Source organism: Ursus arctos, chromosome X (genome assembly GCF_023065955.2).
Source record: "Ursus arctos isolate Adak ecotype North America chromosome X, UrsArc2.0, whole genome shotgun sequence".
Taxonomy (NCBI): Eukaryota; Metazoa; Chordata; class Mammalia; order Carnivora; family Ursidae; genus Ursus; species Ursus arctos.
Window position 1 is genome coordinate 92,065,220 of NC_079873.1, and position 24,627 is coordinate 92,089,846.

Consider the following 24,627-nt stretch of genomic DNA (forward strand, 5'->3'; position numbering starts at 1 on the left):
TCCATTTAAATACAGGGATTTATAGATCTGGCCCCAAACCAAAAGTCATTGTGTTTTTGGTTTTGTTTTTTTAAGTTTTTATTTAAGTAATCTCTACACCCGGCGTGGGGCTTGAACTCATGACTCCAGGATCAAGAGTCACAGGCTCTCTGACTGAGCCAGCCAAGAACCCCATCACTGTGTTTTTTGTTGTTTTTGTTTTTTCAGACCCCTCCCTATCTGCATCTGGTTGCATCACAGGCAAACTTCTACAGGTCAGGGTATTTGTGACTGACTATTGTCTGGGTACAAGTACATTCCAGGTAGCATCAACCCTTTCATACCATTAAAGTCATCCCCATTTCTTTCCCCTCATGGGGCTCCTCCACTGGGACCCTGCTTCTTCCTCTCCCACTCCCCCTGCTTGTGTTCTCTCTCGCTGGCTGTCTCTCTCTCTCTGTCAAATAAATAAATAAAATCTTAAAAAAAAATTCAATAACAGAACACTAAATATCACAATTTAAAAAAATGGATGAAGTATCTGAACAGACATTTCTCACCAGAAGATATACCAACGGCCAACAGTGCATGAAGCTGTCAGCGAAACGTAAATCAAAACCACAATGAGATACCACTTCGCACCCACCAGAATAACTACCATGTAAAAGACGACAGTAAGTGTTAGCGAGAGTATGGAGAAGCGGGTACCCTCACACAGTGCTGATGGAAACAGGGAATGGGACAGCATCTGTACAAAATGGTCTGGCAGGCACTCAGAAGGTTCAACCTACAGTTACCATACGATCCAGTCATCTCACTACCAGGTACAGACCCAAGAGTAATAAAGACCTACGTCCAAGAAAAACTTGTACAGCAACGTTCATAGCAGCACTTCGTAAGAGCCAAAAAGCGGAAACAACCCAAATGTCCATGAAGCGATGAATGGTTAAACAAAGTATACACTGGAATATTGATGAATGTCTGGAATTAGATAATCATGGTGGTTGCCTAACTACGAGAATATACCAAAAGCCATTTAAAAAACTTTATTTTTATTTTTTTTAAGATTTTACTTTTAAGTAATCTCTACACCCAAGATGGGGCTCGAACTCCCAACCCCAAGATCTAGAGTTACACACTCCCCTGACCAAGCCAGCCAGGCACCCCTTTGTTGTACAGTTCAAATGGATGAATTGTACAGTATGTGAATTATCTATCAGTAAGGTATAGATTACACATGCACGTTTTTTCCCCCTAAGTCAGAAACATTTGGCTCAGAACTCAAGTTTCTCACATGGATGGGTTTCATAATAGGACAATATAATGTTCATTTCAGCCTAATGCCATTACTGAACAGCTATAGTCAAGGAGAGCAGGGAAGGATAGTTAAGAGAAAGGTGCGAGGGAGAAGAAAGGAAGGGAGAATTAAAGTCGTTGTCTACCCTCCTATTTTTTAACTATCGTCCAAAGGGAGTTATTTCTTCATGATACATATGCCTTTCTTCAACTGTATGGGAAGTATTCTTTTCTGTCCCCTGTAGACAGTGATCTGTCAATGTCTGCGCACAATGGAATAGAAGGTGGGCTAACACAACAGTGGCTCATAACCCACTGCTGCTGATGGGTGGCGTGCTGTCATAGTCACCCCTGAGAAACCAAGTCCCCAGGTCTCCACCTCTCCAGAAGCTCTAGAACCTTCGCAACCGAGCCCTTCAAGACGGAGGAACATTATTTACTCACGGTGCTTTCTCGCGGGCCCACCCAGGCATCCTCTGCTGGAAATGGAGAGTTACCAATCTCCTAGATAGAGGTGGGCCGGAGACAGGACGCCCTCCCCCACTCCTTCACAACTGTTAAGGAGACACATTATTTGGTTTGGCCATCCTGATAGTTGCATTCTCGACCCTTCTCTCGCTTCATCTTTATCTACAGGCTGACCTTGATGGATTGCGTCAAGTGAGCTCCCCTGCCCTCTGGCTTCCAGCTGAGTTTGGTCAATGGGAGAGCCCCCTGCCCCCCCCCCACCCCCGGAGACCTGGCTGTCTTCCTGCCAGGCAGTGGGGTGGCAGAGGCGGTGGTCCCCCATCATAGGCCACGACCCCTGTTGGGCGGCCCTCTCTGGCAATGACGGCTCTTGCTGAGTTTCAGCAATGACTTCCTCCCCAAAGCCCTTCAGAACTAGAAGTGGCAACAGCTCCTTGGGGGGGCTTCACCAACGCTTATTTGTTCCCATTAACACTGCCCACGGTCTTAATAAGGGCCTTGATTCAATTCCCTTCAATCACTCCTTTTGCATGTACCCCCTGCTTCCTGCTGAGACACCGAAGGATACTGGGGCTTTTCCTTCTGCGGGGCCAGAACAGTCAGGTCACGGTGATCTCTCCATTAAAGGGACGTGAAAGAGCTCTGTCCATTTCCCCCAATTTTCTTTTCCTTCCAGCCCTTCCATAATAGATGGCGCTGTCACAGGTTAATCCTCTCCGTTGCTTGGAGGAACGCTGCCCGGGTCACTTAGGCCCATTTAAGTAGTAGATTCCTTGACATTTTAAAGAAAGACCAAATTATGCCCTTTTCAAAGGCTCTGGCTAAATGCTCCTGCAGGATGAAAGCCCACCTCAATCTGAAAATGACTGTTCATAAAGCCAAATGCCCACTTCAGTTGTAGCTAATCACTGCTATTAGGGAAAGATTTCACAACTGCTAAGGCAGGGAGTATTCAGCTGTCCCTGGCTGAATGTATGAAATTGGCATGCACTCTCTTAACACAAAAAATATAGTCTCTTGTGCCACCCATCCCTAAACTCCCGTCCGGCAAGCCCACGGTGCATCCCAGTAGCTCTTCTGATCTCAGATTTGCAATAGGGATTTTAAAACTGTGTTTACTGAGATCTTCTGAGTGTGCCCGAGCAACACTATTGCCGGCATAATCATGTTCTGTTCATTAGACTGCCACCGGCTTTGGGCTGCTTTATAAAAACCTTCTACCGAAGTTAAAGTAACCATCATTCTTAACAGAATCCACACCAAGAAGCGGCATGATTCACCATCACGTGTTAGAACCTGTTCTCAGCCCTAAAAACAATGCAGTCAGGGCTTCATTGGGTCAGTTAGGTGTCCCTGCACCTATTGCTATAAACAGAACAGGAACATGAAGTTGGTATTTAGGCATTTACTACAATACTGCAGAAGTTTTACAAGCCGATCTCACACTTCCATTCAACTGGTTTCCGAGTAAGCCCTAAGCTTGCACCATCACCTTGACACCCCCTACCTCTCCCTCTCCCCCATCCTCCTCCTTGCCCATTCCCCTTTCGATAGAAGAACGTGACCAGTGTCATCAGGCTTCCACTAAATTTCAAGGACAATTTTAGTGGGCAGGCCCTTCTCGCCCTCAAACGGACATTATGTGGTACACGGAGTTGGTCTCAATGTCCCCAAACTCGTCATCTTTTACCCTTCCTCCATCAGCCCCTCACATACCCGAAGTGTTAGCATCCTTAGGTATCATCTATTGCTCACACAGCAAAGAGGTCCAGTAGGGGCACCTGGGTGACTCTCTGCCTTCGGCTCAGGCCATGATCCCTGGGATCGAGTCCCGCAGTGGGCACCCTGCTCAGCGGGGAGTCTGCTTCTTCCCCCTGCTCTTGTGCTCTCGCTTGCTCTCTCTCCCTCTCAAATAAATAAAAATACAATCTTAAAAAAATAATAAAATACAATGAATTTTTTTAAAGATTTATTTAAATAATCTCTACACCCAACGTGGAGCTCAAACTCAAGACCCCAAGATCAAGAGTCACACGCCCCTCCAACAGAGCCATCCAGGTGCCCCCAAACTAAAAAGAATTCTTAATGGTTGAATTTCAAACATCTCCAAGAGATTTATGCAGAAAAGACCTTCGGTGTTTATGTTAGCAGTCTTTGAAACCTCTTTATGGTAAGTGTTCTTTTTTTTTTTTTTAAGATTTTATTTATCTATTTGACAGAGATAGAGACAGCCAGCGAGAGAGGGAGCACAAGCAGGGGGAGTGGGAGAGGAAGAAGCAGGCTCCCAGTGGAGGAGCCTGATGTGGGGCTCGATCCCAGAACGCCAGGATCACGCCCTGAGCTGAATGAAGGCAGACACTCAACCACTGAGCCACCCAGGCACCCCTATGGTAAGTGTTCTTAAGCCCTTCTGTACCTACTTCACAGAATGGGTGTAACTTCTATTCACTGTTGTAACACTGTTTTCAATGCAGGATGCAGGAGGGTTCTCAGAAACATATTACAGATAGAGGTTTTTAATTGAAATATATGTGACATAACGTCGCAAGAACTTAAGCTGTACAACACGTTGATTTGATTTGATACATTTATATATTGTAATAAGTGCCAATGTAGCAATAATTCACACCTCTGTCATGTCACATGATTATCGTTCCCTTTCTGTAGTTGGAATAATTAAGATCTGGTCTCTTAAGTTTGATGATTATAATACAACACGGTTGTCTATATTCACTATACTGTGTATTAGATCCAACATTTTTGGAATCCCATAGCATGTGGGTGGCACACATTTGACTTATTGGTTAGCTAGGCGTATGTATTCAAGGTAGGAAAGAGGAACCAAAGGGGCTCCTGGCTGGCTCAGTCAGTTGGGAGTCTGCCTTCGGCTCAGGTCACGATCCCAGAGGCCTGGGATGGAGCCCCGCGTTGGGTTCTCTGCTCAGCGGGGAGTCTGCTACTCCCTTCTCCCTCTCCCTCTGTGCTCTCTCTTCCTCTCACTCTCAAATAAATAAATAAAATCTCTAAAAAAAAAAAAGGGGGAGGCATGAAGGAATGATTCACCTAATTACGTGTGAATACTCTTTAAATTCAATTAATTTAAAAGAAAAATAGAAACTTTTTTCCCATTAGAAAGATTTAAATTATCACTTCTTGCATCTCCCATCATCCTTCATGGAAGCCATTGTCTCAAAGTTATAATAATTCTGTGTTCACGAATATAAAAGCGTAGACACACTATATTTAAAAAAATACATGAAATATTAATCTAAACCAGGAAAAAAAAATCCCTATTACTGTCTTCCTTGACAAAAACCACTGGCTTTGGTAACAAACAACATAGGTATCTTTACTATCAATGGTTATTCATGCTCGGAGACAAAATCATCGAGGGACACAAGGCACAACAGGCCACTTATGTAAAAAGCGATAGTGTACAGCACATTCCGCGATGAACCACAGCTGGTACAAAACTTTCCTTTGAGGGGCGCCTGGGTGGCACAGCGGTTGGGCGTCTGCCTTCGGCTCAGGGCGTGATCCCGGCGTTATGGGATCGAGCCCCACATCAGGCTCCTCCGCTATGAGCCTGCTTCTTCCTCTCCCACTCCCCCTGCTTGTGTTCCCTCTCTCGCTGGCTGTCTCTATCTCTGTCGAATAAATAAATAAAATCTTTAAAAAAAAAAAACAACCTTTCCTTCGAAGAAGTCTCCTCCAGCCACGAGGCTGGACTTTCGCCTCAGCATTTGTTTTTCCTACTCCAGTGGCTGGAGTCTAGGCTCAACACGTTTCATTTGTACTCAAAAATTCTTTATCATTCTTCTTTGGACACGCGTGGCTAAACAAGGAGTTATCATCAAATGAGCTCCTTGTTGACTCAAGAATCCACCAAGGTTCAGTAAGACGCCTATTTTTATTTTGACTCCCACAGTCAAAGTTCCAAGCAGGCTGTGATAGCACAGATTCAAAGGAGAGATGTAAATTCAACTGTATCAGTCATCGTAATAAAGGTAAATTGATCTCGATGTTCCTGTTAAAAGGCGAACTTGGGCAGACTGGGAAAAGAAATTTCGATTCTCTGCTGCTCACGAGAAACATGTGTGAACCACATGAATCTAAAAAGGGTGATGATAAAAAAAAAAAAGGAAAAAAACCATACCAGACCGGTTCTACCCAAGATTAAGAGGTTGTAGTTATATTCAAACCCAGAAAAAAAACCTTCAAGGCAGAAAGCATTGCTAGAGGTAGTTTCCTTTGTTCCAGAACACCGGCTCTCAGGGCGAACGCTACCTGCTGCTTGTCTTACCATTCCACGATCTGACTCCTAGCTTACTTTTTGGCCTAAAAAGTACTCTTCTTTTGCTAGCCATTGATGAATTTAAGGGGACTTTTACAAGATAATTTTGTACAGCATTTACTTGTTTTCGAAAGGAAGGCTGACCTAGTTGCCTAACCTCACCTAGTACTCAAAACGGAAATCTATATATCGGGCTTCTCCTCTAGTTCAATTTATCTGACGGACTCGGTTTAGTCTGAAATCATGTCTTTTAAAACTTTAAGTTCATGTTAAAACATCATGTATATATTAAAAAGGAGGGCAATTAGTAATAGTCTCTAAAAACTGGCAATCCATGTTCGTTTCCGTCCATCTTCATTTTGACATACGAGGTCACAGATCTCATCAGTCCAAAGGTCTGCCAACCACTTCCTTAAAGGATAACCGGTTCTGGAGGACTGGCCTTGAGTGACAGGATGCTTTTAGCGGTAGGCATGGAAAGTAAAAAAGTGCGGTTCTTACAGACCCCCAATCGCATTTAAGAACCTTTTCTTGTCTTCCAACCTTGAAGCCAGCGTAGGATAAATACATATGTTTCTGATATATTAACTCGACTGCTCCGTAAACTGGTTCTGCCAAAAGGTGGGGCAGCCAAGCAAATTCTAGCTTTTGTTTATTTGCAAATGGAAGAGTACTTTCCTGAACTGAGAACTCAGGTTTTATAAATATTAAGTAAGAGACAAACCTCAACGTTTCTAATCTGAAGACAAGTATATTAGATTTTATTTATTGATGTTCTCCTTGGGCTCTGTTATTCTTTATTAATGAAATGGAGCAAACAACTCCAACAACGGGATGACCCAAGATGGGCTTTTCCCCTTTATGGGAAATGTATTTCAGATGCCGAGTGATGTATACCAGAAACCTTTCTGTTGATGAATACTTCAGCTCAATCAAAAAAACAGAACATAATGGAGGATTATGGATGAATTGGAAATAATGTCAAGTATGATGGGATTTTCCTCAGTAAACAGACTAATGAAAACTTGATTGGTCTGAGTCGAGAATCTGATGAAACAAAGTAACTTTTATGGTATCACAATTAAGAGCAAGGCATTTACTGAGGATCAACTACGGAGAAGTTCCAGAAAGAAATCTTTCAGTCAAGTATTCAAAAAAAAAAAAAAAGAAGCTATTTATTTGGGGCACACTTACAGTAATTAGTTCAGATGGTATAGTCTGGCTCGTAACCTGCATACATTTCTTTTTCACGGTGTTTCCACGTTTTTCGAGGTAGAAGTAGTAACTGGACTTTGTTTCTTGTCTTTATGGGGTTTTTCTCCTTTATTTCTTCCACTGGAACTATTACCATGGTGATAAAAATAAAAACAGGTATTTTTTCCTTCAACTTTTACAGATTCTTGACTAGCCCATTTGATGACATCGCATATGGTTCAAATATTATTGTTCAGAAAGAATGGTAAAGGCCTTTTTACGTTTAAAAAAAATAGAAAAGTTGGGCTCTCCTCTAGACTCTAGCCACCCTGCTAAGAAAAACAAACACACCCGTGGTGAGCAGAGCATAGCGGGGAGAGAAGTCAAATCGCCCACCGTGCGCTACCCCTGAAACCAATGTAATGACTGGGTTGTCAATTTTACCCACCACCAAAACACTTTTTAATTAAAAATACAAAAATGCTAAGGGAAAGTCAAGCAGGGGTCAGGTTTTTTTTTATTTTTAAAGAAGGAAACCTTTGCATCAGCTAAGACTCATAGCAGAATGTACTGTACACTTTTGCTTTCTTTTTGGCCCCCCCTTTTTTAGCTTAATTTTTTTTTTCAAACAATGAAGGGCTCTAGTAACATCCAAATCAAAATCCCAACATTTCTCTTTTGTGAAACTCGGCAAGCTAATTCTAAAATTAATTAGGAAGTACAAAGGACCAAAAATAGCCAAGACACACATGATGAGACAGAACAAGCGGAGGAAATTTCCCTACCAGAAATCAAGAGTTGTCATAGAGCTAGAGTCATTAAGATCTCTTTTTTTTAAAGATTTTATTTATTTATGTGACAGAGAGACAGCCAGCGAGAGAGGGAACACAGCAGGGGAGTGGGAGAGGAAGAAGCAGGCTCATAGCGGAGGAGCCTGATGTGGGGCTCGATCCCAGAACGCTGGGATCACGCCCTGAGCCGAAGGCAGACACTTAACGACTGCGCTACCCAGGCGCCCCCGAGAGTCATTAAGATCTTGTAAACTGGGTAAAGGGACAGGCCAAGAGATCAATGGAACACAACACAAAGCCCAGAAACAGCACTCTGCATACATGGGCAGATGACATTGGACAGTGATGTTAATGCAAATCAGTAAGGGAATGGATGGACTTTTTTTTTTTTTTGAAGTCAGCTCTGTGCCCAACGTGGGGCTTGAACTCATGACCCCTAGGATCAAGAGTCGCAAGCTCTACTGAATGAGCCAGCCAGGGGCCCCCAGAAGTGGACAGATTTTTGAAAAACTGGTGCTGGAACAAAGCGTTATGCATTTGGAAAAAAATAATTACCTGAATCTTACTCAAACCACACACACACACACACAAGTTCCCAGTGGATTAAACATTTAAAAGCAAAAGATAAAAATCAGAGCAATTATTACACAAAAAAGGAGACTATTTTTAGGACATCTCACTAAGGAAAGGCCTCTTAAAACACAAAGTACAAGTCATACAGGAAAAGACTGATAAATTTGCCTACACTTAAATTAAGAACTCCCATTCATCGAGATACCATAAAGCAAATAAAAGACAACGTGAAAGATACCTACAACATATAACACTGCATGTGTATGTGTATTTGCACATTTATACATATCCCTAAAAATGAGTATGAAACAGACCAACTACCACACAGGGGGAAAAAATGGGCAAAAGGATGTAACAGACTTTTAGGAAGAACGAAAACACAATGAAAGCCTCGATAGTACATCAGCATCACACAAAATTAAAATCCTAATTATACGCCCACAAATATTCACCAAATTGGCAAAAAAAAAAAATAAAGTCCAACAGAGTACCAATATGGAGTCTGTGATGCTTTGGTACTTCTTGGGTATCTTGGAAAATTCTAGAATCTTTAGAAGACAGATTGCCATTACGCCATGAAATTGAACGTCCACATATCCTTTAACCCAGCAATACTACTCTTAGGTAAATACCCAAGAGAAACCCTCTCACGTATGTAGTAAGAGACAAGAAAAATAACATTTATATTGGCATTTGCTTATAATATAAAAACAGCTGGAAAAAATCGAATATCTATAAATGACTGGCTAAAAGAATTGCTGCATTCCTACAATTACAGCAACATACATTAACGTGGATAAAACTCACCAACGTGATGTTGAGTCAAAGTAGCAAGTCAAAGAAGAATATATGGAAGAGGATTCCATTTACACAAAGCTTTAAAAAACAGCCAAACAATATACATATTAAGGAATACACACCCGGTTACTATAATACTAAAGAAAAAGCAAAGAATGATTATCTCAAGTCGAGAGTGCTTTCCCCTGGGAAAGGAGGAAGCAATGAAATGCTACTGAGGAGGGACCCATCAGTGGAGTTTTAAGGTAGTGGAAATATTCTATTTGTTTCTCTAGGGCAATTTTTTTCCTTGAACCCATACTTACCTGTTTCAGGATATACACATATAATTACTTCCAAAATGAAGACATAATATACTTGAATTACATCATCTCAATATGGATAAATCTCACCCTGCCCCCCCCCAAAAGCCTCACTGCATATTGATCTCATTTTTCCACACTTTGTGAAGACCCGTGAAGTTAGCTTAATCACGGAGAGCATCAACCCACCTTTTGGGAATGCCTGTTTCCGGACTTCCTGTCCTTAGAAATCTTAATGTCAAGCTATGCACATGAAAAGGATTAAGGCTGAGTGTTTCACAAAAGGAGTCTTCCAGGGAGGCACTCAGACAAGGTCCTTATGACCAAATCCAACTTCCTTTGGAAGCAAAACTTCAGGCCGGGCAAAAAGAAGGGTCAAGTTAATCCCGGACGAGGAAGGGCACTATCTCCTCCCAAGACCCTAACTTGATGGAAGAAACCCTGAGTTATCTCTGTAAAAAAGAAACACTCCAAAACCACTGCCAATACAACTCCCTGGCTGAAGCCCTCGTGTCGCATCCCAACACGTCACCTCTTTGTGCTTCTCCTGTTTCCCTAGTAACAACCAACCTTGGCTTCCGGACTACTTGGCTGCCAGTTCATCATCTGTCTGTTCCAGTTTATAATTCAAAACATTTCACGTTGAGTTGATGGCTCCAGGAAAGAATTTGGACTTGACTGCCGCTCAAGATCCTGCTTTGGCCACTAATCCAACTCCTTCCTTTCTCCTTCCTGGCCATTTTGATCCACACCTGCTAGCATCAGCTGCCCTTTGCCTTGCTTCTTGCCAGCGTCCTGCCAACCCAATTCCCAGGCCTAAGTCCATGACCTTCTGCCATTACTGCCTCCTCAAATCCATCTGAAGTAACCTTTCAGCCGGGCTCTGGTGCAGGCAGCAACTACAGTGTCTCCCTACACCACCACCAGTTTGACACGTCTGAAGATGGCCTCCTTGGGGCGCCTGTGGGGGGGGGGGGGCTCGGTCCCTTAAGCATCTGCCTTCAGCTCAGGTCATGATCCAGGAGTCTCCCTCTCTCTCTGTCTCCCCTGGCTCGTGCTCTAATAAATAAATACAATCTTTAAATTAAAAAAAAAAAAAGATTGCCTCCTTACCACACCCTAAATTGACACTTCTGAGTGCGATTTCTGAGGAGTTCCAAATGCCCCTTTGTCCAGGAGCACGGGATGGACGGACGATATGCTACCCTAATGAGTGCTGGAGAGACGAAACAGGGCTGGCTAAGGCTGAAAGACCAGAGAGACCCACAGTGCACATATCTGGAAAATACCCACCTGTGTGGACCTCATCACGAAGGTATGAATCTATGGGCCAAGCAGATGCTCTGGGAGGCAGGAAAACACCACAATATGACGGCAGGCACGGAGATTCAACACAGACAGCAGAACCCCTAAGAAGTACAAGAAATCTCTCTCAGTCTTTTCTAACTTGTTCTGCTTAGGCCATTTGTATACTCATCTTTCAAACCTCAGATTAACCCTCAGCCCCACTGAATTAGCGTACCCTACGACGTGCTCCTGAACCCCTCTACTCACTCCTCTAAGGTGTGATTATAATATATCACCTGAATTACAGTGACCTCTTCGCTTACTCTGTTTCCCTTGTTAGAAAGAGAAGCTCCATCAGGACTGGGCAGCATTCAGCACGGTGTCTAACCCATGGGACATATAAGTAATTATCAAAACAATAAACCTTTTCGAATGAATGAATGAATGACTCTTTTAAAAGACTGGAATGGGATGTTGGTTGGGAAGGCAAAGCATCTCAATTCTAGGACAAGTGAGGAAACAGGACAAGACCCCAAATACAAATCAGGGAGGGTGTGGTCACGAGCAGCGTCTTCAAGGTCAGACAAGGGTTAGCAACCAGGTTGATATGGCGTCTCCAAAAGCGACTCCTCTAACTTTGCTCAAAAGCATAAAGAAAAGCAAATGGTGGTCCCAAATCCCAGGGGAGAGCTGAGGCTTTAAAGGAGACCGTATCCCTCAGCCAAGGGAGCGGGGGTCCAAGGTGGCCCGCAGATCTTTGCAGCTATTAATGCTCTTCCAGGATTACTGATACAGACCCGAGACCCCAGGGCTGCTCGGGAAAAGAAGCTCATTCTGAACTACGAAGAATCATGAATACTTCAAATCCTTCTGAAAAGCATGCACAGAATAATTTATGAAGTCATTAACTGACTACATCCTCATTCTACTTCTGGCTTTCTCAGGACTCCCAGGGAAACAGAGCCCGAACACCAAGGTTTCTTCTCCTTCAAGTAAGGCAGCTTCACCCCTCCTCACTGCGCACCCTCCCAAGGCAGTTTAGAGAGAACCCCTTGTCCTCTCCTTACAGTGCCTGGCCCAGCGTCAGAAATTCAGTGTGCCTAGAAATATTTATAATTTTTCTTTAAATACTACCCACAGGGAACTAGCTAAAGAATCACTTTGGTTTAGACTTTCGGTATATTAGGACTCCACCACGTCTTCCTGGGAAGAAACTACTTTTGATTGATCTTTGGTCTTAGGGAAGAGCAGTCTTCCCACTAGAAATCCAGGAAATGTGCATAATGGGGAACAACCCAGGATGTGGGTACAACCGGGAGAGCAGACAAGGCTCCAAAGTCAACTGGTAGGTGAGATCAACTGTTTTCTACTAAATGACTGTAGAAGTAATAATAAACACTAACGTTGATTTAAAATGAGTACCCTGTATGTTCATAGACTATCTTTGGAAAGAGACAACAATTCTGTTAACAGTGGTTGCTTTTGAGGACAGACGCAAGGAGGCTGGCGGTGTGGAGGGGGCCAGAGTTCAAAGGAGAATTAATGTTCTTTGTAGACCCTTTTGTACCTTTTGAAATCTGTTATTTGCTTGTCATACTTTCAAAGTTAGGCCAATTTCATGTTAAATAAACTAAAATAAGCATCCTTCTCAAAGCCTGGCCCTACTCCACAGTCAAGCTCAGCCTTCCTTGGGCAACTCCCATCGCATGCTAGCACAAAGACATCTCCTGGAGTTTCGCGTGTGGGTGGGTATTTTAAAGGAGGGCCTACTGCCAAGCAGAGAGCTCTACGTGATTGCTACAGAGGCAGTGTGGGCTATACCGAAGCTGGAACAGATGGCAAAACAGCTGCTGCTTGTAGGCCAAGTGGGTATGGATCAGACTTGATCCTTTCAACTGGCTGATGTCAACGGCAGCGTTCTGCCAGTGTGTTCATCTCAGTTAACCTGGTTTGGGTAACTGGAAAGAGCATTTATCAGACTTCAGCCTAAATTAGCGAAAACAGCGGAGTTATTTAGAAAGCTTACTGAAGAGGATAGTACAAGTGCCCCAATAATAAACTGTAAGGCTGGGAGATTCGGGAGGACAGGGCCCATGCTGCTCTTACCACATCCCCAGTGTCTCGCAGAGTGCCTGGAAGCAGGCATTCAATGAATAACTGTTAAAAGAACGGATGTAGGAGAGGTAGACCAGTATGCCCCCTATTTGTCAGAGAAGTTAATTGACTTGTCTGAAGCTTAATATCAGCAGATCTCAGGCTACAACAACGTCTGATTCCTCATCCACTGATCTTTTCATTATACGAAGCTATGGGCAGACCAGCAGGAAGAGAGTAATGGCTTCAACAATTAAACAGTGGATCAGCAATTTCATACAGTGTGACCTAAAAAAATGGATTTCGAGATAACAGAGAGGAGGATCCAAACACATACTTTCCTTTAAATCTGTGTATAATAAACATTGGACAAAATTACTATGAAGCTCTCTTCTAAATATACTATGAGCACAAGCACTTTCAGCTAATAGCCTCTTCCAGATGTAAGGGATATCTCACTGCAGCTTTGATTTGCATTTCCCTGATGACTAGCCTTGTTGAGCCCATTTTCACATACATGTTGACCATTTGGAGGTCTTTTTTGGGAAAAAAAAATCTCAAGCCCTTTCTCCTTGTTTTTAATCAAGTTATTTGGGTTTTGAGGCACCTGGCTGGCTCAGCTGGTAAAGCATGCAACTCTTGATCTCAGGGTCATGAGTTCAAGTGCCACATTGGACATAGAGTCTATGTAAATGAAAAAAAAAAAAAGAACTCCCAAGGGCAAATATCCCCCACTGCCTTAAACAACAAAAAGTTATTTGGGTTTTTTTGGCTGTTAAGATGTAGGAATTCTTTATATATTTTGGATATTAACCCTTTATCAGATGTATTGTTTGCAAATATTTTCTCCCATTTCATTTTGTCGTTTCTTTTGCTGTGCAGAAGTTTTTTAGTTTGATGAATTCCCACTTATTTTTGCTTTTGTTACCTGAGCTATTGGTGCCATATCCCAAAAATCTGCCAAAGCCAATGTCAACGAGTTTTTCCAACGTTTTCTTCTAGCACTTTTGTGGTTTCAGATCTAACATTTCCATCTGTAATCCACTCTGAGTTGATTCTTGTATATGGTGTAAGGTAAGGGTCCAATTTCATTCATCTGCATGGATATCCAGTTTTCCCAAGATCATTAAATCAAGAGACCATTCTTTCCCCATTGTGTATTCTTGGTGCCCTCATCAAAAATTAGTTCATCATCTATGCTTGGATTTCTTTCTCGGTAGTCTATGTTTCTGCTTTTATGCCAGTACCACACTATTTTGATTGTTATAGCTTGGTAATATAGTTTGAAATCAGGATGCATGAGGCTTCGAGCTTTGTTCCTCTTTCTTAAGATTGCTTTGGCTATTCAGGATCTTTTTTGGTTCCATACAAATTTTCGAGTTGTTTCTTCTATTTCTGTGAAAGAGGTCATCGTTGTAGAGGAAAGAGAACCCTTGATCACTGTTGGTAGGAATGTAAATTGATCCAGCCATTATGGAAGATGGTATACTATCTGATCCAACAGTTCTTCTTCTGGGTGTATACCAAAGGGAAAGGAAATCAGGACCCTGGGGAGAGAGCTACTGCCCCATGTTCATTATAGCACTATTCACAATCGCCAAGATGTGGAAACAACCCAAGTGTCTATTAATGGATGAATGGATAAAAAAAATTGTGTGTATTGTGTGTAATAAAATGGAACATTACTCAGCCTTAAAAATGGAGATCCTGTCTTTGGACAGTAAGCTAAGTGAAATGAGCCAGACACTGCAGAAACATAACCACATGATCTCACTTACATGTGGTATATAAGAGTCAGACTCATAGGGGCACCTGGGTGGCACAGCGGTTAAGCGTCTGCCTTCGGCTCAGGGCGTGATCCCGGCGTGATGGGATCGAGCCCCACATTAGGCTCCTCTGCTATGAGCCTGCTTCTTCCTCTCCCACTCCCCCTGCTTGTGTTCCCTCTCTCGCTGGCTGTCTCTATCTCTGTCAAATAAATAAAATCTTAAAAAAAAAAAAAAAAGAGTCAGACTCATAGACGCAGAGAGTAGAACAGCAGTTACCGGGGATGGGGAAGTGAAAAATCACGGGGAGAGGTTAATCAAAGGGTACAAATTACGTAGGATGAATACATCTAGGGCTCTAATGTACAGCATGAGGACTACAGCTCATATGACTGTACTGAACACTCGAAATTTGTTCAGACCACAGATTTCAGGTGTTCTTACCACAAAAAAAAGTGTCAACTAGGTGAGGAAATATGTTAATTAGCTTGACTAAAGAAATCATTTCCCTATGTACATGTATATCAAATCCTGTTGTATGCTTTTTAATATATGCAATTTTTATTCAAAAAAGAGTAAAATAAATCTGTAGGAATAAATGTATGCCAATTCTAATTACTGTAATATAAAATTGTCTTATGGGCGCCTGGGTGGCTCAGTTGGTTGAGTATCCAATTCTTGCTTGGGCTCAGGTCATGAGCTCATGGGAGTTGGGATGGAGCCTGCATAGGGGTCCACGTTCAGGCTGCTCGAGGATTATCTCTCTCTGCCCCTCCCCTCCTTGCTCGCTCTAAAATAAATCCTTTAAAAAATAAAATAAAATGTCTTAATAAAAATCTTTTGTTATAAGGGTCACCTGGCTGACTCAGTAAGTAGAACACATGACCCTTGGTCTTGGGGGTTGTGAGTTCTAGCCCTACGTTGCGTGTAGAGATTACTTAAAACTAAAATCTTGAAAATCTTGTTATAAAAAAGTGCTTTCAGCTTAACGTAAAAAGGTACTACTAATTTAATTTATTGTGAACCGACACAGAATAGAAAATATGTTTGTAGCTTCCACTATAAAGCAGCATTCCTCAAAAGTAACAAGAAGAGAAGACCAGTTCCTTGGACTTTCAAAATTAGTCCTCATAGACCAGGCTCTGGATCAAGGAAGAGCAATCGACAAAATCGTGCCCTCCATCTAGTAGCATCGCCCAACCCCCACTGCTCCCACCCCCTCCCCCACAGCCAGAACCAAAACCTTCCTAATACTGGCTGCCCTGGTACTGGCTTCCCGAACCCTTTCCAAACTACAGCCTGTCATCAGCCGGCTGATAAAATTATCCCTTCTTTCTCATGATAAAGTCATGCTCAAATGTAAAAAAACACATGATTAACTTGGTGGTAAGAATCCTGTCACAATGTGTCCGTGTATCAAATCACCATCCTCTACAGTTTATATCAGAATTGTATCTGTTGATTAGAACGCAAAGCAGAAAAAAACCACAATTTTAAAACGAAATGAAGAAACACAAAAAGAACAGGCTAGAATGTCAGCCTTTAGGGTAACTCCCCAAAAAAACCAAATCACCCAAAGCCATTTCTCCAAAATCCATCTTACAACATAATCGATTCATCAAAGCCCGTTAGTTGCCAGTGGGTTCCAGAGCACCCCCAGACTTTCTGCCCTCCTGCCTGCCCCCACGGAGCATGTGTGGCACATATATGTGTGTCCAAGTTGTGGAGTGGGGGGCGGGGGTTACCAAGGTCAAGACAGTAAGTCTTGCCTGCTCCACCTCCAAGGGCAGAAAAGGCCACCCAAGCCTCTGCCATGGCACACAGCTCCCCCACCAACCCTCGTTCGGCACCCACCTCTCGATACAGGAAAATGACAGCTACGAAACTCCATAAACCTGAAATGGCAGAAAACCCTTCCCAGCGGTGGCCAATTCCTGTTCCCCTTTCAGTAAAAGAGACCTCGCCTGTCTGCAGTTAGGTAGGAATATGCGACTAGCTCCGGCTAGTCAAACACAGAAGCAAATTATATGTATCGCTTCCTACCTGAGACAGTCTAAGGCCTTCAGTGACTTCTCTTACGTTGGAACATGCTCCAAATAGAGCCTCTTCCATCCTGTGGCTGCTATCAGCCTAGGTTCATCGTCTGTCAGCTTGGGTTTCTGTGCTCTTTGGGAAACCCCACAAGTTGCACTAGTATCCGCCATGTGAGAAGTAGACCTTTCCTGTTTTAGGACACTGAGGTTTTGAGCTTAGTTACTATAGCCTAGCCTTTTAGCTAACACCGATGCCATAGAGCACAAATCGTTTTTTTTTATTATTATTAAGTCGTGAATTGAAACAAGTCTTTGCTGAATCAGTAATTAATTTCGGGGCGCCCAGCCGGCCCAGTCAGCAGAGCATGTGACTCTTGATCTGGGGGTTGTGAGTTTGAGTCCCATGTTGCATGTAGCGATTACTTTTAAAAATAAGGAAGGAGGGGCACTTGGATGGCTCCGTCAGTTAGGCGTCTGCCTTCGGCTGAGGTCATGATCTCAGGGTCCCGGGATCAAGTCCCTCGTCAGGCTCCATGCTCAGCACGGAGTCTGCTTAAGGATTCTCTGTCCCTCTCCCTTTGCCCCTCGCCCCACTTGCTTTTCTCTCTAAAATAAATAAATTAAAATAAATTAAATTAAAATTAAAACTGAGATCATTAAAAAAAATTAAACAACTTCAGAGGAAGCAGAGGTATGCTACTATCTTGAAGGGACAGAATCTAGAATCTCCTTATTGCTCCCACTTCATTCCTCCCCTTCATCCCATATTGGCTACACGATGGCTCAGCAAAGGACCGCAAAACTTCAAAAAAAAATCGTCAATTGGTAACTTGGCCAGTTAATCATTCAGCAAGATAGTTTTCAGTAAACAGACTCGGAGTGAATTGACTTTTCAGTACTTTGGTTGGCTTCCGGAATAGATTCCTACTGCAGGCTGGCGAAAGACATTTTTTTGCAAGGGGAAACCCTCAAAGCATGCCACAGAAGAAACCCCTTCCCCATCCATCTAAGGTCAACCCTCTCATCACTCCGAATTTCTTCTTTCCTGAACTTAGCATCTTACCTTCCTTCACTAAAGCTGATACCTTCAAGAGGTCCCACAAATCTGTTTGTCAGTGAGCTGAAAGGGAGTCCAGAAGCTGAAGCTTACTCCTCTATCCCTCCCAATCAAGTTTAGACTGACTCATCAGTCTCTTGACCAATACAAGCCTACTGGGCTAGTGGGACTCCAAGAGAAGGACTCGACCTTACGGAGGATTAGCACAGGGCGCCTAGTGATCGCCTGAGTAAAAAGACTTTTAGGACACTTTAATGCCTAGTAGAAAGGCTTGGTCTTTCCCTTTTCTGACCCCGTTTTTCTCTTCTATCTTTAAAAATGAAAGTTCTTTGAATTATCCAGAGGCCAGATGTGATGGCTCAAACAAAAAATAAATGTTTTCTTCTTAGCAGTACCTAAAGAAATCTTCTTTCACAAAAATGAGATCATGCTCCAGCCTCTAAGTTTACGTCCCATGATACACCGAGCACTCTGGTTTGCCGGTCCTAAAAGAACAGGATCTAAATGGTTCCCCCTTGATAAAGTGGACAGATCCTGTGCTCACCATTTGCACAGCCACCTTTGGTCCTGGGATACTGATGGTCTCCTCTTGATTAAGGCTTGGGGACTAAGGAGGTAATAGAAGGGCAGAAGAACCTCAGAGCCCGGGCAATAGGAGAAGAAAAACCTGACGTTTGGGGAGTATTAGGTCCCTGTATCCTCTATTCTCATACCACTTATTTCTTTATAGCATCTAACACATCGTTATATCCTCCTTCAGTGCCAAATAAAGTACCTGACAAACTGTAAGCCCTCAAATATTTGTTGAATGGGTCAGTGGATGGATGGATGGATGGATGGATGGATGGACAGACGGACGGACGGATAGATGATCAATTCTTGGCTCTAGCTCTCCAGGATCACACCCAAACTAAGAGAAGCAGGTGCAGGCAAAGAGAAACTTTCAGGTAGTAAATTTCAAGAGTGCTACATTGTGTGTGCATGCCCTGCGTGTGTATGTCCTGGGGCGGAGAAGAGAGGACCACTGGCCTTTGGTTCAGGAAGGATTTGTAGTCCCAGTCCTCATACCTGAAATACGGGTCCCATAAAACCATTCAGAGAATGGAATCCAGAGAAAGCAGTATGTCTAGTGATCTATGGGGCTAGGGAAAGGGGGTGATGGGGGGCGGGGTGGGGATTACCATGGCTCAGTGTGAGGCTCGCTCACCGGGAGGTTTTGTTCCTCAGGAGTTTCTGTCAAGTTTCGTTCAGGGTTCCCTAGCTACACGAGCAGCAATGCATAACCCGGTTGTCCAGAACTGTTTTTGCCTCCGTGAAAGCCTGTTTGCCGTTTGTCCCTTTTCTGTTCTCTGAAGGACATAGAGTACAATAGCTCGCTTCCTTTTACAAATAAGAGAACCTGGTGAGCAGGCAGAAAGTACAGTAGTGGGAGTGGAAATGGTTTACTCTTGGGAGTCTAACTGAATTTCAGAGAAATAACTTGCATAATGTAAAATGATTTATATAGAGATGGAAACAGGAAGTTCCACGAGACCCTTGTTTAACTACTACTCCTTCTCGTCCCAACCCTCTTCCAGCCCAAGGTCACACAGTAGAGGCGGGACACAGAGTCCCTCCCAGGTAGCCCTCACCTCCAGCTGCCAGGAAGAAAAGATGCCAATACCACGTTTTGTCATATTAATGATGTGTAATTTTAACTCAAAGATTTACTACTTCTAAGAGTCCAATTATGCAACATTGTGGGAGCCCGCTGAGCTGAAGCAAGTGCTGTTAGTGGTACTTTTGATTGGGCTTCCACTGAGCAATAATGAAGTCATTTGTAAACCTATTCTGAAAGATTCTACAAGCTATATGGGGGCAGCACTCCTCCCAGGCAGTCTTTCGGTTACAACGAGCCTTTGGTTGCTGCAGTGAAACACAGGTTTTCTATTAGAACCCTCAGCATAGTTTTGCGGTTGTCAGCCTGGCCCTGGGACACCATCAAGTTCCTCTGACAGTTTCTAGGAACTCTTATCAGGAAGATAACACTATTAGCTCCCGTATCAGGACAGGAGGAAGTCCTAGAAATCACCCGTCGTTTCCCCATTCTAAAAGTAAGAAGCACAAGAGGCAGATCCCAGGGCACGAGCTTAGGGTCAGTCAGAGCAGAGCACAAGGAAAACCAGACAGATGGGGAAAAGGCCCTCGAGCAGTTTTGATGTCCTACAGCAAACGGGACCAACCGCAGGAACTTAAGGGTTAGGGGAAGTCTAAACCTTGTGGGCTGAAAGCTAGACCAAGAGGCAGAGCAGGAAGACTGAAATAGGGACTTAAATCTGCAGAACGGCTGGAGTGGGATATGGAGGAAGGAATCCGGGTGACCAGCCAGCTATATTCAAAACCCTGCACAATCAGTATTTCTAGACAGATAGATAGATCAAGTTGATGGCACCATTTGCTAGCAATAAAGATAGCTGAACAACACTGTCTCAAATACTTCTCAGAGACCATCATGCCTCTACTCCGTTATTACTCAAGAACCCGACATCCGAAAAGGCAAGAAAAATAAAAGGGTCACCTATGGGAATGGCCCACATCCGGGACACCGACGACAGTAAATGGCGACAAGCATGTAAAGCAAGAGCAACTCCTCGTCCATCGCGGACAGGAATACAAACTGCTACAGCCACTCTGGAAGACAGCTTGGTGGTTTCTTACAAAACTCAACATTCTCCTACGGCACCATCCAGCAATGCTGTTCCTTGGTATCGAGCCAAAGGGGTTGAAAACTTACGTCCACACCAACACCTGCACGTGGAAGTTTCCAGCAGCATTATTCAGAATTGCCGACACTTGGAAGCAACAAAAACACCCTTTTGGAGATGAATGGATAAACCGTGGTACGTCCAGACGATGGAATATTACTCAGCACTCAAAAGAAATGAGCTAGCAAGCCACGCAAAGCTATGAAGGCAGCTAAAATGCCTATTCCTAAGTGAGAGAAGCCCATCTGCAAAGGCTGCACACTGCGTGACTGATTCCAACTATATGAAATTCTGCAAAAGGCACAACTACAGAGACAATAAAAAAGAGCAGTTGTTGCCATGGGGGAGATTAAGAGGCAGAGCACAGGATTTTTAGGGTAGTGAATACACTCTATAGCATTATAAAGATGGATATACAACATGAGAGATTTGTCCCAACCCACGGAACGTACACCACCAATAAAAAAAGGGGGGGGGTTAATCTGGAGAATTATTGTGGAATAGAAAGTACTCTGAACGGAGGAGACCTTGTTTCTAATTAGGATCTGGCCGCTTACCAGCTTACTGGGCAAGTCCCTCACTTCTGTAGACCTCAATTTCCTTTACTTTCAAATGAAGTAAATACTTGTAGTCAGGGGACATCAGAGATATTTAGAGTCAAAGAACCACAAGTTATTCAATTTCAAATGGTGATTTTTGTCACTTCATAAAAATACTAATACTTCTTTCTTTAAAACAAGTCCCGGGCACCTGGCTGGCTCAGTGGGTAGAGCATACAACTCTTGATCTCGGGGTCATGAGTTCGAGCCCCATGTGGGGTGGAGAGATCACGTAAATAAATGAATAAGTAAAAACTTAAAAATACAATAAAAGTAGGGGCACCTGGGTGGCACAGCGGTTGGGCGTCTGCCTTCGGCTCAGGGCATGATCCCGGCGTTATCGGATCGAGCCCCACATCAGGCTCCTCCGCTGGGAGCCTGCTTCTTCCTCTCCCACTCCCCCTGCTTGTGTTCCCTCTCTCACTGGCTGTCTCTATCTGTTAAATAAATAAATAAAATCTTTAAAAAAAATACAATAAAAGCAAAACAAGTTCAATACCCACTCAGCACTTGTAATTCTCTTTCTAGAAGGTGATTTCCAGGAGACTCCTGTTAGTCTCATACACTGGTCTTGCACCAACCTTTTTTAGAGCACGGAGAGGAAGGACGGTTAATCTGCACATTCCAATTACTAGACTGAAGATTTTATCTGTTACCTCAATTTGGCATTTTCTTATAAAGAGCTGTCTACCACATGCGACAGTTGACAGAGCAGCGCACTGTTCGTGTATAGGCCAAGGAGTCAGGGACCTGGGTTCTAGTCCCTCTTCTGAAATAAAATGTTCAGTTACCTGGAGGAACTCCTTTAACCTCCACTTCTCAGTTTCCTCGTCTGAAACCTAAGAAGGATAGAAATAATGGCAGCTACCATTTGCTGAACACCTACAATGGGCCAAGCATTATTCCCAGTGCCGTAGATAGCATGATCTCCAAACTTCACAACAGCCCACATTAGAGAACATTAACATCCTCATTTTCCAGAAGTGAAAACTAAAACCCACAAAGGTCTTCATTTGCCCCCAAGGTCACCCACCAAGAGTGGGCTTCCAACCCAGGTCCTTCTGACTCCGAAGCACGGGTGTCTTTTCCCACGTCCCCATTACTCCGCGCTCCCTCTCCCCCCATTAGATGGATAAGCTAAAGAGTCTCTAAGGTCCCTTCCCAAATCTGACATTCCACGATTTTAGGGCCCCAGCAGTGTTGTGGGTAGGTTTACCTAATACATCACTGATTTCACAGTCCTCACGAGCTGTCCCTTTATTTTACCATGACTTTTTTTTTTTAAGATTTATTTATTTTAGAGAGAGCGCACAGGGGGTGAGCGGGGCAAGAAGGAAAGAGAAACCCAAGTAGACTCCATGCTTCGGGACTCAATCTCATAACCCTGAGATCACCGCCTGAGTGGAAAATGCTTAACCAACTGCACCACCCAGGTACCCCTTACCATGACATTCTTTTTTTTTTTAATGTTTTTTTATTATATTATGTTAGTCGCCATACAGTACATCCCCGGTTTCCGATGTACCATGACATTCTTAAACTCACTTCCTAAAAGTTTGCTCACATCTTCACTGAAGACCTTGAACAATTCATTCTTAGCAAAATGAGCTCAAATACTTTTGCAACTTTCAAAAACCTTAGCCCTTTCATTGAATCAGGAGATAGGTAAAATAAGATTCCTGGCTTTAGAGAAAATGTTAAACCCCTGGAAACAGACGCCACCATCATTACAAATGCCTTTTATTTCCCCCACTGAAAACTGCTAGAGTATGGGGCTGCCTCTGAGCAGAGGTGCATGGAGGATAAACGAAGCTCCCAACCGACAAGCACACCCTTCTACGAAATTCCACCAAGAGAGACACAGCCCCTTGGCCTTTGAAGGGTTTAAGTCTTTGAACAGGTCCCTATTAAAATAGCAAAGACTATGAAAAGATAATACTTTAAGCCTAGAGGTGGGTGGGAAGCAAATTAGTTGCTTTCTAGGCATTTAGGGGTGGGTCACAGTTTCAATTCCCAATGCAGATAAGGAAGAATTGTTCCAGGAGGGAGTGGAGTCCAGAGCGGGAAAGTGTCAAGATCAGCTTGGCTGACTCCCAGTGTTGCTGCATACGAAGCCTGCTCATGGAAAACTAAGAGAAGTCTGATAAATGAGAATGAATGAACATTAAAGCAGCATTAAAATGGGAGAAACAATGGTCAGAAATTAGAGACTTGTTAACTTTCATACCTAGAAAAATCCTGGAACCAAAAAAGGAAAATAATCAGTTGGCAAAGTTTTTGAGGTACACGAGGCACTCTATCAAGGGGACAATGAGGACTACGATGTCAGCCAAACCTAACTTCCTTCTGTGACTGAGTGACAAGCCCAGCAGCTTGGAGAAAGTAACAAATGTAGCATACATTTGGTGAGCCCTTTATATTCTGACCCCACGGTGAGTGAGAGAAAGGAGGTCCTGAAAGAGCTTGCCAATAGAACCCCAGAACTGAGCCGGAGCCAGAGCCAGACCCTAAGCAGAGGGGCTGCAATCGCAGGGTCACTTGAAGCCTACCACAAATGGCATTTGTCATTCACCTTCTATTACAACTGTCCAGAATAGATGATTTTTACATAGGCTCTAAAGGTCTTGCATAGGGATTTTACCTCAGCCCCGAGCTTTCACTCCACATGCTGGAAAGATCCTACTATTTGCCAGCTGTCCCTGAACGAACTGCCTGTCAACCAAGGAGTAAGTATGAAACTGAGATAGCGTAGGTCAGAAACTAAATAAAAATCTAAGCTCCTCATTTATAAGCCAAAACTACACTCTAAGTAATTAGTAAATGAAACTGGAGTTAAGAAATACCCATTAGAGCAAATCCAAAAACAAAATCTTTTCCCCGTTAATGATTTTCGCACTGACTTACACCCAGTCTCTCAAAGACCCATTTCTTTTCAAGCCTTAGCCCCTGCCAGGCACTGTCAGTCATTAACTGACCTGCTGCCTTCCCTGTCACCCTCTTGACAGACGTCTGGCAGGCTTTATAAAGTCAATTAAGGACAAAGCTGCTTGGTTTCCTCGTCAACATATTTAAGAATTCTTAAAATGTCATCAGGGTAAAGAGCATCCTTTCAGTTATACTCAGCCATTTGACCACAGTGGGCTCCACATTTTCTGGTTTTATTACAAGTCCCATCTCAGATCCCCCTGGGACTGCATCTAAGGGATAGTCCGGTAGGGTTATTATTACAGGTGGAATTGTGTCTCCCCACCAAAATTCATACGCCAAAGCCCTAATGGCCAATGTGACTGTCTCTGGAGCCAAGGCCTTTAAAGAGGTAACTAAAATTTAGTCACAAGGGTGGAGTTCTCAT

At 43.4% G+C, this 24,627-nt stretch overlaps 1 long non-coding RNA gene across 5 annotated transcripts in view; it reads right to left on the reverse strand.

Moving 5' to 3' along the window:
- LOC113241256 (uncharacterized) overlaps positions 1 to 24,627 on the reverse strand; it is a 342,792-nt gene that overhangs the window by 312,536 nt on the left and 5,629 nt on the right. Inside the window, exon 2 of one of the 5 annotated variants that reach the window (XR_008959991.1) lies at positions 10,989 to 11,104. The exons of the other annotated variants lie outside the window; for them this stretch is intronic. This is a non-coding gene — a long non-coding RNA (uncharacterized LOC113241256). The remainder of the gene's footprint in view (positions 1 to 10,988; positions 11,105 to 24,627) is intronic. 5 annotated transcript variants of the gene reach the window in all.